Below are 12,098 nucleotides of genomic sequence, written 5' to 3'. Positions count from 1 at the left end.
GGGCATGGGGCAGGATGTAGGGGATGTGGCCTGGCTACAAGGGGGGAGAGCTCTCCTTCTGCAACATGCCTCCTTGCTTTGCAGTTACTCACTAATGTCTTGGAAAAGTGAAGTTTCTTTGTCTGGTTTGTTCCCCTTCAGACTATGCCCATGTGCCACAGGTTCTGCTTTTGAAAGCAGCCTGCTTACCACTCACCTGGATCTGTGTGCAAGGGGGAATTTCAGCCACTCCAGACTTCCTCCCTTGTACACTGGTAAAACCAGAGGCCACTCACAAGTTCCTCTCATTCCCCACCCTCAGGAACTCCACAAGCAAACCATATTAGCAATGGGATAATATCAAGAACATGATGGGATATTAACTCTTGAAGCCTCGGACTGGATTTCGTCAGTGTTAGTTGATGCATAAGCATTAAATTCTTCCTTAGTTCATACCATGAACTCTTGACTTTAGCCTGGGAATGAGCAAGATGCTTAACAGTCCACTTGTGTTTCTGAGATGGTTCTCAAGTCTCCCCCTGGATATCAGCCTGGAAGTGATCAAACCACCTGGGGGAAAAGGAGAGAAGTAAAGTAACACCCTGGTGATAAAATTCAGTGCAAACAGAGAAGGGAGTGAACACACAAATCTTACAGTGGGTAATTGAATAATAGGTGATAAAAGCAATTGTGGAAATTGTGTGTCTATTACAAAGGCTATTCAGAGCAAGGAAGATATGCTATCTGATTCACTGCACACTGAAAGATAGCTTAAGCAGCTTCTGCAAATATTAAACATGTGTTTTATACAGAGAGGCTTCTACTAAAGTGGAATGAAACCATATTCCATAGGCTGGAGGACATTTCTGTACTGACTTTTAGCACAGGAAATTGCCTAATAAGGACAGATATTTTGTACCAGCCTTACTGCACTCAGGGAATGCTGGATTGCCAACATTATCAACCAGGTCCAAACATAAAGTAATTGTAAGTGCACCAAGGCAATCTACATAAAGAATTAAAATTATTCTATGTATGCAGAATCAAAACTAAATTATATGCCATAAGGTTTCAGGATGAGCAGGAAGTCCAGCAGTTGAATAATCTTCCCAGGAAAGAGGGTATCTCCATAAATGGAAATGCTCAAAGTGAGATAAAACACTTGTTTATCACACTTGTATAGGAACATTACTAGTAACAACCTTGCTAAAGCTCAACACAGACTGGTTTCTCACAATTGCTTACAACTGGTATTTTATCCTCTGTTTGTAAGCACAGAATCTTCTCACCTCTAAAGCAAGGCCTACTAGAGGGGATACTTTTGCCCCAGATCCTGGCAGTTGTCCTATTAGATGACTTACATGAAGAAAATAGATGAAGTTACAGAACAGTTTTGCAGTAGCAAGCTGATTTCCAGAGGTATGTGATGTGAACTGCTACTCACAGAGAGCATTTTGACCCTTAAAAATGCTTTTGAATTAGGGTGGGGATCCTTCTCCATAATGGAATTTTGAGAACTAGAGAAAAAACTGATGAGTTGAAGGATTAAGTTTTTGAAAGATTATTTCTGATAACCTTAAACATTCATATGAATCTTTTCCCTCTAAGCATCACTCACCGCGTGCAGTTTTTTGAAGCATGTCTTGCCCTACCTCTAACTAACCAGTTGTTCTTTAAACTATTTCTAACCACAGACTACCAAAGCAAAAGGGTTTCACCCAGCAGCCACATCACAGAGAGGTCTCGTCACCTCAGACCTTGTTCAGTGCTTGGAAGGTAATTTTCCCCCCTACTAAAACCACAGACAACATCACTCATTCTGTAGTCCTTTAATCAGAAACAGGTGTTTACACAGATTCTGCTGCTGAGTTTTCTTGCAACAGAAAGACAACACCTCTCAGCAAGGAATTCCCCTGTGTGTTCCATATTCTTCACAGTACTATGTTATAGCACGGACCTTGTTTTTATCTAGACCTAATATGACTTGTAGGTCTTGAATACCATCCTTTAACATTTACTATCCATTGAGATGACATGGGTCTCTGACTGTGGAACCTGTGGGGTCTGGAGGACAGTCCTCTTGATAACTGCTTGTTGCATGCACTCCTACTGAATTGAAGATGTGAGTTGAAATATTTTTGTTGCATATGTTGATATGAGAGAAGAGGAGGCAGAAAATGGCTACTGCAAATTCTGGCTAAAAAGAATTTGTTACTTCTTTTTCTCACATGGACCTGCACCTTAGGACCCTTAGCAGTCTGACTATAGACTCTCCTGAAATATGTGCTCCCATTTCTACTGTGGTAGTGTCACTCACTGATGTTCCCTTGTGATACCCACAGCTTTACTGGCATGACTATATTTGAATAAAGGCTTTTTCTCTCTGTGTGGGTATCCCTTCCCAGAGCTGATGCAGCTCATACTTGCAAAAGAGTGCTTTTGACAGTTCAGCTTTCATGAGTTCCTGAGTTTTATGAACCAGCATCTGTACAAAAACTTTTGCTGGTGGGAAATGTCATAAAAATGTAATTAAAACATCAGTTTTAACTTGCTTCAATATATTGGCAAAGATTTTCAAGCATAGACTAGACTGCATCCATATCAGAATGGAGAAAACCACTTTCATTTGGAGGAAGAGGAAACTACATGGATATTTTAAGGACTATTATGATAAGCAAGCATTACAGAAATGAAAAGCATTTATTTTTTCATTTGATTAGTAACTTTTAAATGCTTCCTAAAACAGAATTCAGCAAAGAAGAAAATCTCTCTTTGGAAGTTTATATGGCTTTAAGATCTGTTTACATGTCGGTTGCATTTTATTACTTACTGTATTTGGGAAAACTTGTTTGGGTTTTAAGGCATTTTCAAATAACTATAAAATTTTATATGGTTTTTAATGATCTTCTGCATTCTGTGGGCAACAGATTTTCAATTTACATATTTCTACTTGCTTATTGTCATCCAATTTCTCAAAACCTTAGTATCATTACAAGGGATTAACATGGAAGACTGTTTTAACCATCTACTTTTGAAGTCTACATCCAGTGTACATCCTACCTATGGTCAGCAGCACCAGTCAGGTGGAGGTAGAATTGTCTATCATCCCTTCATAAAGAACCTACAGTCCAACAGAGGTTACCTTCCCTCTCACCTCCACACCGCCTCCCCCCCATCCCCCAGAAAAATCAGATACTTTAATGGTAAAAATTAAGTTATAATGTTAAGGTGAATCTGTGATTCTGCTTCAGAAGAATATATTTGTTGAGAAAAATACTAGCTGCTGATGGAGCCTCAATACGCCCTGTATTTCTTTTGAGAAGGTGTCACTTCAGACTGATTCTAGTCTGATGCCATGGAATTCCCACTCACAGCTGGAGACCTGAGCTACATCTTCAGTTTAATCTGAAAAGAATCCAGTTTATGCATCCTAATACTGCTGTGTGGTGCAAAGTGTAGTAAGTGGATATTGGATATTCTAAAATCAGGATATTGATTTTAGAAGTGGTCTTTTGATCTGAACTATTTTGTTGATCTGCATTCACCATTGGAGAGGATTCTTACCCTGAGTCTGCAGTGACCTTTGCCAAGTTGTATCAGAGATATCTTTGCTGTGTGGAGCTTGATTTGGATATTTAGGCAGCAGTTCTTTCCTGAGAACTCAGCTGTACCTAGTCTTGCTCTCCTAATGTAAATAACACTTTCCAGACCTGCACCTTATTAGGATTATACCCCTTGGCAATCTCTCAGAATTCTAGAGAGAACAACACTATTCACAAATAAATGTGCTTAGGTAGCTGGTGGGTTTGTAGCTGTGCTTCTGGCTCTCTGCCACCACTTTGGCAAGGACTTTGTGCCTGGAATGTTGCACAGACAGAGGAACTGAAGTACTGGGAGCAGTGCTGCCTTCCATCCTCCCCATGGACCTTTGGCTGCATAAGAGCTGAAGCATGCATGCAAGCCCTAGGTCACAGCTTTCTGTGTGTGACTCCTCAGGTGTGTGTGACACACGCAGGAGTATATTATCTGTAGAAACTTTTTACCAATTAGAAAAATTGTGTTTTAATTAATTACAATTCATTCTTTTGTAATCTCAGACCATCTTTACTAAATAAGTCACACGCAGTTAGATTATTCAGTCTTCATTTTTACTTTTTTGCCTGTGATTTTTTTCAGGTGTCTTGAAATCTGCAGGTTTTGGTGAAAAGCTGAAATTATTACCTAATCTGGTAGAAAATAAATTACCAGCCTAGAGATAAGTAGCCCCATCTTAAGCTCTACCTTTCTTTAGGAGCAAAGTTTGCTTTCTGCTTTGACAAATGCTACATCGGCCAGGTAAAGACTACAGGCCCATTGAAGGTGTTGATAGATTTTTATTTGATTGCAGTTTTTTTTTGCTCTATTTTTTAGTTCTATGTTTTTTGCAAAGTTTTTCTGCTAACAATATGTGGGCTGATACTTTATTTCCTCTCTACTCTTGTTTGCATGACTGTGGCTATTGGTCCTCTAATGTTGCAATATTTTCATTTGAATGCAGCGATTTGCTGTATCTAAATACAATAGGTACTGTACTGAACTCTATTTAATTTTTTTGTTGTTGTTCCAGAAGTATTACATCAAACATTAAACAATTACATAACATATTGCACATTAAAGAAACTAATATTAGGGGGGAACAACTGTGTGAAGGATCTTAAAAGGACATCATAATTTGGTTTTGATGTAGTAGTTTAAAGGAAAATAGTGGAGAGATACAACAGAAAGTTTTTGAGCAGTGATTTGATCTCCCCCTTAGAATGGAGAAAGGAGAGAAAGGAAAAAGAGAGTCTGAAGCCAGGGACACCAGACAGAAGAAGACTGCTGTTGTTCAGGTCATTGGTGGGCAAGAGTTTAAGCAATGAAAGGAAAGTGACAGATTTTCCTCTTACAGGTGTTCTGTAAGAGGAAGCTGCCCATCCTTGCTAAAGCCTGGTTGTGTAGACTGGCATAATGTCAGAGACAGCCCTCAAGGACAGCAAGCCTTACAATAGCTTTGCTAATAGCAAAGAGGGAGAAGGAAAACAAGAGGTTTTGTTTTGACCATATTATATTAGTGCTAGTGTTTTAAAGAATGTTACAGAAGAGGTATGTATCTAAGGCTTGTAAACTGAGAGGTATGTGTCTTGGAAAACGAGAAAAATGAAATTATCTTCCTGTTTTAGGAGAACAAACAGTTACAAATCTGAAGAAATTAACTATGTGGAGAGCCTAAAGTGTTATGACAAGGATTTCAGTGCCGTGGCAGTGGGGTGCAGGGGAGCAGAATGCTTTGAATGCAAAGTTCTTGTATATGGCTGAGGAGGAAAAAGGGAAAGAAGAACTTGGGGTATCTTCATTTGTAGGACTGGATCAATTCACAATAATTACCAGAAGGAGTTAAACATTTTCTGGGGTTAAAGTGAATCAGAATCTGCACACCATGTGCTGGAAATTCCCTAAATGATTTCAGTGGTCATTAAGAAAAGGGAAATGGTTCTTTTCTGAGTAGGAGATGATAGGAGACAGAGGAGTAGACACCAAAACAGAGCAATGGCTGAGTATTTATAACTCGGTTTACAGGACTTCTGCCAGCTGAGAAGGGGACAGACTTTTTCAATGGCTTTTTCTGTTGAGTGGGGGTCTTGTTGGTAACCACTGTGCCCCTCTGTGACTGGTAACATCAGAGGCTGAGATACAGTTCTACTAGAAATACTGCATGCAGTTACATACAGCATGGGCAGATACAGGTAAAGCTGCTGATAAAATATGCTGTGCTGATGAATGAAGCTTCAACTCTTCTGCAGTGACCTTATTCCTACTCCCATGCCCCTGGACTTACTCAAGTTTCTTGTCTCTTCAGTCACAGACCCCACCCATACACAAAGCCTTTAAAATTTAATTAAAGTACTGGATTGTGTATTTTAAACAGTGACAAAATTTAACATAGTTTACAGTTGCAGCATGCTGTTACCAAAGCTGTTGTTTTTCTTTAATTCAGTAATACAGAATAAAGGTAGTTTAACCAGTAAAAGTATTGTGTTTAGACCCATATTTTTCAGTCAGTACTTAGGGATTTTTCAGCTCATGGTCTGTAGGCCTTTGCAAGTCAATGAAGCATTTCTGAGGAATCTGAGAGAAATATAAAAAAATACACTCTTTTCAGTGGGCTTAAGCTGGCCATGTAAAATGCATGCATGGTTGTACCTACATAGATGAATTTTAGAGATCTACAAGTAAAAATTATTTTTTTAACTCTGAGATCTAGAGGTACCTCTTTATTTTATTTTACTTTATTTGTATACCTTTTCTTCTGAGTACCATTTGTCTCCAGCCAAGGTCTTGCTGTCATCCCCCAGTCCATAACGGGCTGCAGGATCTCTGCTGTGGTGAGAAAAACTAGAACATGTCTGCCCCAACAGCTTCTCCAGCAAACCAATGGCAAAGTTTGTCACTGGAGTAGCAGGCAGAGTACAAGGACTTCAGCAGGGCTGGTGGTGTTTATCTCACTACCCCAATCCCTGGTGTTTCCTCAGTCCTGCTCCTGCTCCTTCCCCTTGCTTCTACCTGCTTTGCCAGCAATCTCTCCTTGATACCATAACTAAAGAAAGCTTTTCCACTGTTTCATTTCTGATAATTCCTGTAATCATCATCTTTCTGAACAGCGTTCTGCACACTATTCACCCTGTCTCTGGTGGAGACTGAGGTGTCTGCTGTCTGAGGAATTTTAAAGATTCCTCTAAAAGAAAAATCTTAATATTGCTTTTTGTTCCACAGCTATTGTTCTGGTCACGACATCACTTTGCGTGCTCAGTGCAGATTCCTGTCAACCTAGAATCACCCAGTACTACTGCCTACCCTGCCACAGTTTAACCTTCCAGAGGCTGTCACTTTATGCAGAAGTTTTTTACTATATTTATTTAGGAGATTGCATTTCCACTTTTAGCTTATGCTGCATAACTGTGTATATTTCATGGAAAATTCTGCTTTGAACTGATTTTTTTTTTCAATATACAGAGCATTTTGGGTGTTTTGGAATCAAAACTATGGTGGTGGGTACAGAATTTAGAGCAAATCTGGCCTGCAATGAAACACAAACCCACAGCAGTAGCTGCAGGACTGAGCTCACCATGTAGTTTCCAAACAAGCTGACAGCAGTAGGAATCGTGGTTTATAAAAAGCTGCCAGCAGTGCTGAGCTGGTGAAGAGAAAGAGGAAGCTACAACGGGAAAGAGAAAAACATCACAACCAAAGGCAACTTCACTTCTCTGCCTTTACTGTTTTTAAATAGATTTGGCTCTAAGTTGCTGTTGAGGGTGCTGTGAAATCTTACAAATCCTCACAATATTTATCCCTTTCTGAATACCACCTGCAAATCACACCCAGATTCAAGGGGTCTCCTCTGTGGTTTTTGTGCATATGTGTGAGAATCTAAGTTTATGAGTAGGAATGCACACCATGTTACTGAGGCTATTGCTCAACAGCCTGCCAGTAAATAGAAGTTTACTAGAACAGCTTTTGTCCTTCACTCCCCCTTCTCACGATATGCTGAGCTGTTCTCCTGAGATGGTTTCCTGATGTTTACATCCACTTCATTCTGTGGATTAACTCGATGATTCTTCTTGTCCTATGAAGCATTAAAAATTGCTTCTCATCCTCAAACCACCAGCATCAGAAAATCATCCAAGGCACTACTGACCGAATTGTCTCGCATTGGGCGTGAGGACTGTGTGAAGGTGATCTTGAAGAGCTCCTGTGGGGAGTGAGACACAGGTTCCTCTTTGGTTGCTACAAGTGCTAAGCTAGGTGATGAAAGATATGCTGCATCAAAGTGGGAGAGTAAAAGGTAAACTCAGAAAGATGAGAAATAATGTGAGAAAGGCTGATGCCTAAAATTAGTTGCATTAGTGACTCCTTTATTTTGTGTCCTTCTGGGTTCATATCTTTGATTCTGTGTAATTTAATTGAGATGGGATTGACTTTTTTTAGAGCTAGACAAAAGAAAACATTGCAGAGGTCATTGCAAAACAAAGACCTTAGGGGCTTTGCAGGTGAACTGCATTTCGTGTTACACCGTATAGCTCTTGAAAGAAGGACCTGGCAGGGTCTCTCTGCATGTTTACTGCTCTGAATCTGAACACAAAGAATCAAAAGAAAAGCCATACAAAGATGTCAGGGTGTTTTTAGTGGCTGTGCTAGTCCTAGGGAGAGGGCTGCCATTAGCATGCCCTGGAAGAATTGAGCATGATCTGTGAGGATAAGCTGAGCACAATCAGTCTGCAATCAGTCTGGCAGTGGGAGGCAAAAGGCAGCAGCAGAGCACACGACTCCTATGATTTACCAGCAGCTAAAATGCTGAGCATAGTTGCAAAGGGTTAAGTGCACAAAAATTATAATATTTCTTTACTTTCATCATTGCTTTTTTGGCTCCAAATGGATGAGTACATTTTCTTGCAGGGCCTGAGGTATCAGGACATACCAAGGTGTTTTTAGCTCTGGTTCCAGAGCCCTTTATATTTAGCAAACAGCTATGAGTGGGTACCGGAATCTGCAGTGATTTTTTCTTATTCTTCCTGAAATATTAACATCAAATCTTCAAGAGAGTCAATAATAAAATTACTTCTTTCCACAAGCTATCTCTAGGTGATGTAAGAATGGCCCAGTGAAAAATTATCTTCCTCAGAATCTCCTTCAGAGAACAGTTCCCATTTTTTCCATTCCCATTTAGTAGGAGGTCAGTAAAGACCTGGCTTTTTTCATGGCCAGTTTGTGTAGGCTTGGAGAGAGAGAAGCTGTGTAGCTCCCTTTCCATCCAACAAATACACCTCACTCTTCTAAAATGTGCACAGGCCTGGGATCAGTCCCAGCTGCCTTTCTCCTATCATGGAAAGAAAGTTTCTTAAATATTTTTGCATTTATTCTCATGATCCTACCTGTTCTTAGAAAGACCAAAACTGAATGCAGTTGTTGTACTTACTCATAAAACTGTCGTAGTTGAGACAGAGACAATACAAAGCAACACCCTCCATTTTCAGAAGGTTTCAAACCTGTTTTCATTACAGCATGCATGCTTTTTATACATTCTTACAAAACCCATAAGTTTACACTTTATTCATTGGTCACAAAAGACAAACAAAGTGCTTATTGGAATAGGCAGTTGCAGGTTTCTCTTATTTGTCCTTCTCTTTTTCTTGGTTTCTATGTCAACGACCTTACTAGAAAATTCTTTCAGGGGTAAACATGGATCCTCTTATCAAACTTCTCTCTGGCTCAGAGAAGTCACTCTAAAACCTCTTTCACATAAAACCTGGACTCCTGAGACAAGGATATTTTACAGATCTTCAAAACCTTCAAGGTCAGTTATCACCAAGGTCCTAGACAGGCTTTTAAAAAAGTAAAGGCAAGTTTTTACCTTGAACACCAAGTACTATATCAGGCTTGGCATTGGGAATGGCACTGATGAAAGGTGCTTGGCTGAAATATGAAAAAGAACCCAAATCAGGAAGTCATTACTAGGCTGAAATTAAATGTAAAATATTTTTCAGCGGTTTTTTTCAAGAAAATATTAATCCATCCCAAATTAATTTTCAAAATCTTTATTCTTTAGTCCTTAATCAATAAAGACTTAACTTTTGAAACTAAATATCTTAGCCTGTAGTTCTAAGTTTAAAAGGCATTACATTTTTATTAAACCTGATTGGTGTTTATTTTCCTATAGAGAAGCACCTCCAATTTGAAAATCTGATGAGTAGCATTTGTCAAATCTGTGATAGTCTGTTTATTTACCACTTTTTCATCAAAAATTGGTTTTGTTGCTGTCACTCCAGAAAAGGCAGGTTGTCCAAACATAATTTCTCTTGACAGATCCTCCTTATAGTGTCATGTGACAATAGGGCCTCATAAAAGAGTAACTAAAATAACAGATAATTTAAATGTCAGGGAGTTTACAGGGATTTTTCCCAAAACTTAATTTGTATGTGTTAGGATACTAAACACACACCTCAGGCAATAAGGGCCTTCTATTCTCAGAATAAGACCACATAGTTTAGAGGGCCCACAGTCTGACCCCCAGAGTGCAGCAGCATCTTCAAGATCTCCAGACAAACAGGTACCCCCGGGCACTAAGGCACTAAAAAGAAACTTCAGCTCAGCCATGGGCCTGGCCATGCTACTGTATGTCACTGACCTCCCCCAGGCATCATTTGAAGACTTCTGCACAGTGATATTTTATTCAGGGAAGACATGCTTTGTGACAGCCTCAATCCTTGAACATTTTCTCACAAATCCTGTCAGCCAGCAGGACCTTCCTCTTCTTTTAGCATTTTAGCACACTCCACACTGAGGCTAAAACTGTTTTCTCAGCCTGTTTTAGATGTATTACATTTACATTACATTACTTTGAGCTCTGACTGACAGATTAGATTTTGCAGGAGATATCTTCTAGAATCTGTAGTGGAGTGCTCATCATCCCAGCAGTCAGAAATTGCTAATTTGTCATTAGGGAATCCACTTGGCGACAGTATGAACAAAAGATCTGAAATAGTTTTAAAGTGATTACGTACTCCTGTGGTTTCTGCTTTTGTGTGCATGGCTTCCCAAGCCTCTTTCTTCCTTCACATTTGTTCTGTGCCTTTTACCAATGAGATGTTGGAACATATGGCTATAAAGACAAGGTACTATTTACTTTATTTTTCTTCCAGCTATATAAGGATAAAGGACACACAGCTCAGTTCCAATTGTTCAGTACCAATTATAGGAAAAAAAAAATTAAGGCCTTTCACATATGCAAGTTTACTACAAATGTATTCTATGCTCACCAGCCTTGCACAGGTGAGAAATATTGTTTCTTACAACAGAACTTCTCTGGATAGTGACAAATCACTAGATTAATTATCTCTAGATTTTCTTCATATGTTTCAGGGGACCATTTTATTTATTTTATTTGACTGGACTGGAAATGAAAAGTATTTTTTTAGTAGTTTTCCCCATAAGTTTAGTTTCTTCAAATTACATAAAAAATATTCAGGAAACGTACCTTGTAACAGTTTTTTGCTAAGCTTTGCTACTCCTTTCATATTTTGAGTTGCCTTTGGTTGTATCTGTCTCCAAGACTTGCTTAGGTTTACATAGAGAAGGGAGTAAAAGGAGTTTGACCCAGGCCAAGATTTTTATTTTTTTAATAGTTTTTATTATAATGATAGGAGAATATTACATGTTTTCCCAGTTTGATGAGGAAAGGAACCCAAAAAGCAGGAGTGAAAACAGGATGAAGAACTTTTCTTTTTGAAGTAGTAGTATTTTTATGGGCCTCTTACACAAGAACAGAAGATCTTGTTCTTCTGTATTCCATACCATTTTATCCAAATTAAAAATCTTGTGGATTTCATATACACCCATAGCCTTGGTCCTGAGCAGACAAGACAGGTTACTTGGAAAATGAGTGTTGGGCCCTGCACTCCTAATTACTTATTTTTGAATTGTCATCCAGCCCAGCTCTGCAACTTCTCACAAATGTTCTTTTATGCAGTGACACAAACACTTTAAATTCTGGAAAATCCTGTCACCACAATTTTTTCCTCTTTAACAGACTTGAGGCTTATGTAACTGATAGCTCTAAGTTCAAGCTTGCATTTGTGCTTGTGCCTGCTGAACCCTTAAAGTGCTCTGTGAAAGGACAGGACTGCAGAGTAGCAGTTGATGATAACCTGCTGATGATTACCTGTATGGGAAAGAGTTAGGTTCTGGAGTGTCCAGCACTGCATATGCATTATTGCTCTAGAATTCCCACATTCCAAACTTTGCTACTCCTGTTTCAGTTGGTGTTGATCAGTCTGTGTTTATCAAGCCTTGAAAGAAGGGTGGGATTGTTTTTAGTTAACCTGCTCAGGGGTTTCTGTGTAGCACAAACCAAGGACAAGTGCACTGCCTGTTACCATAATGCAATTTAGAGGCTCTTTCTGTAAAAGCCTGCTGTTATTTCATGTATGTTCTTGCTGCTGATAATCAGTGGATAAACAACTTTCATAACAAGACTGCAATGCCCCCACCCCCACCCAGCAGCCTGACAGTTGACTTGATGGTTAGCCACGGACTCGTGGCAGCCC

Source organism: Haemorhous mexicanus, chromosome 6, assembly GCF_027477595.1.
Source record: "Haemorhous mexicanus isolate bHaeMex1 chromosome 6, bHaeMex1.pri, whole genome shotgun sequence".
Taxonomy (NCBI): Eukaryota; Metazoa; Chordata; class Aves; order Passeriformes; family Fringillidae; genus Haemorhous; species Haemorhous mexicanus.
This window is presented reverse-complemented; position numbering follows the sequence as displayed.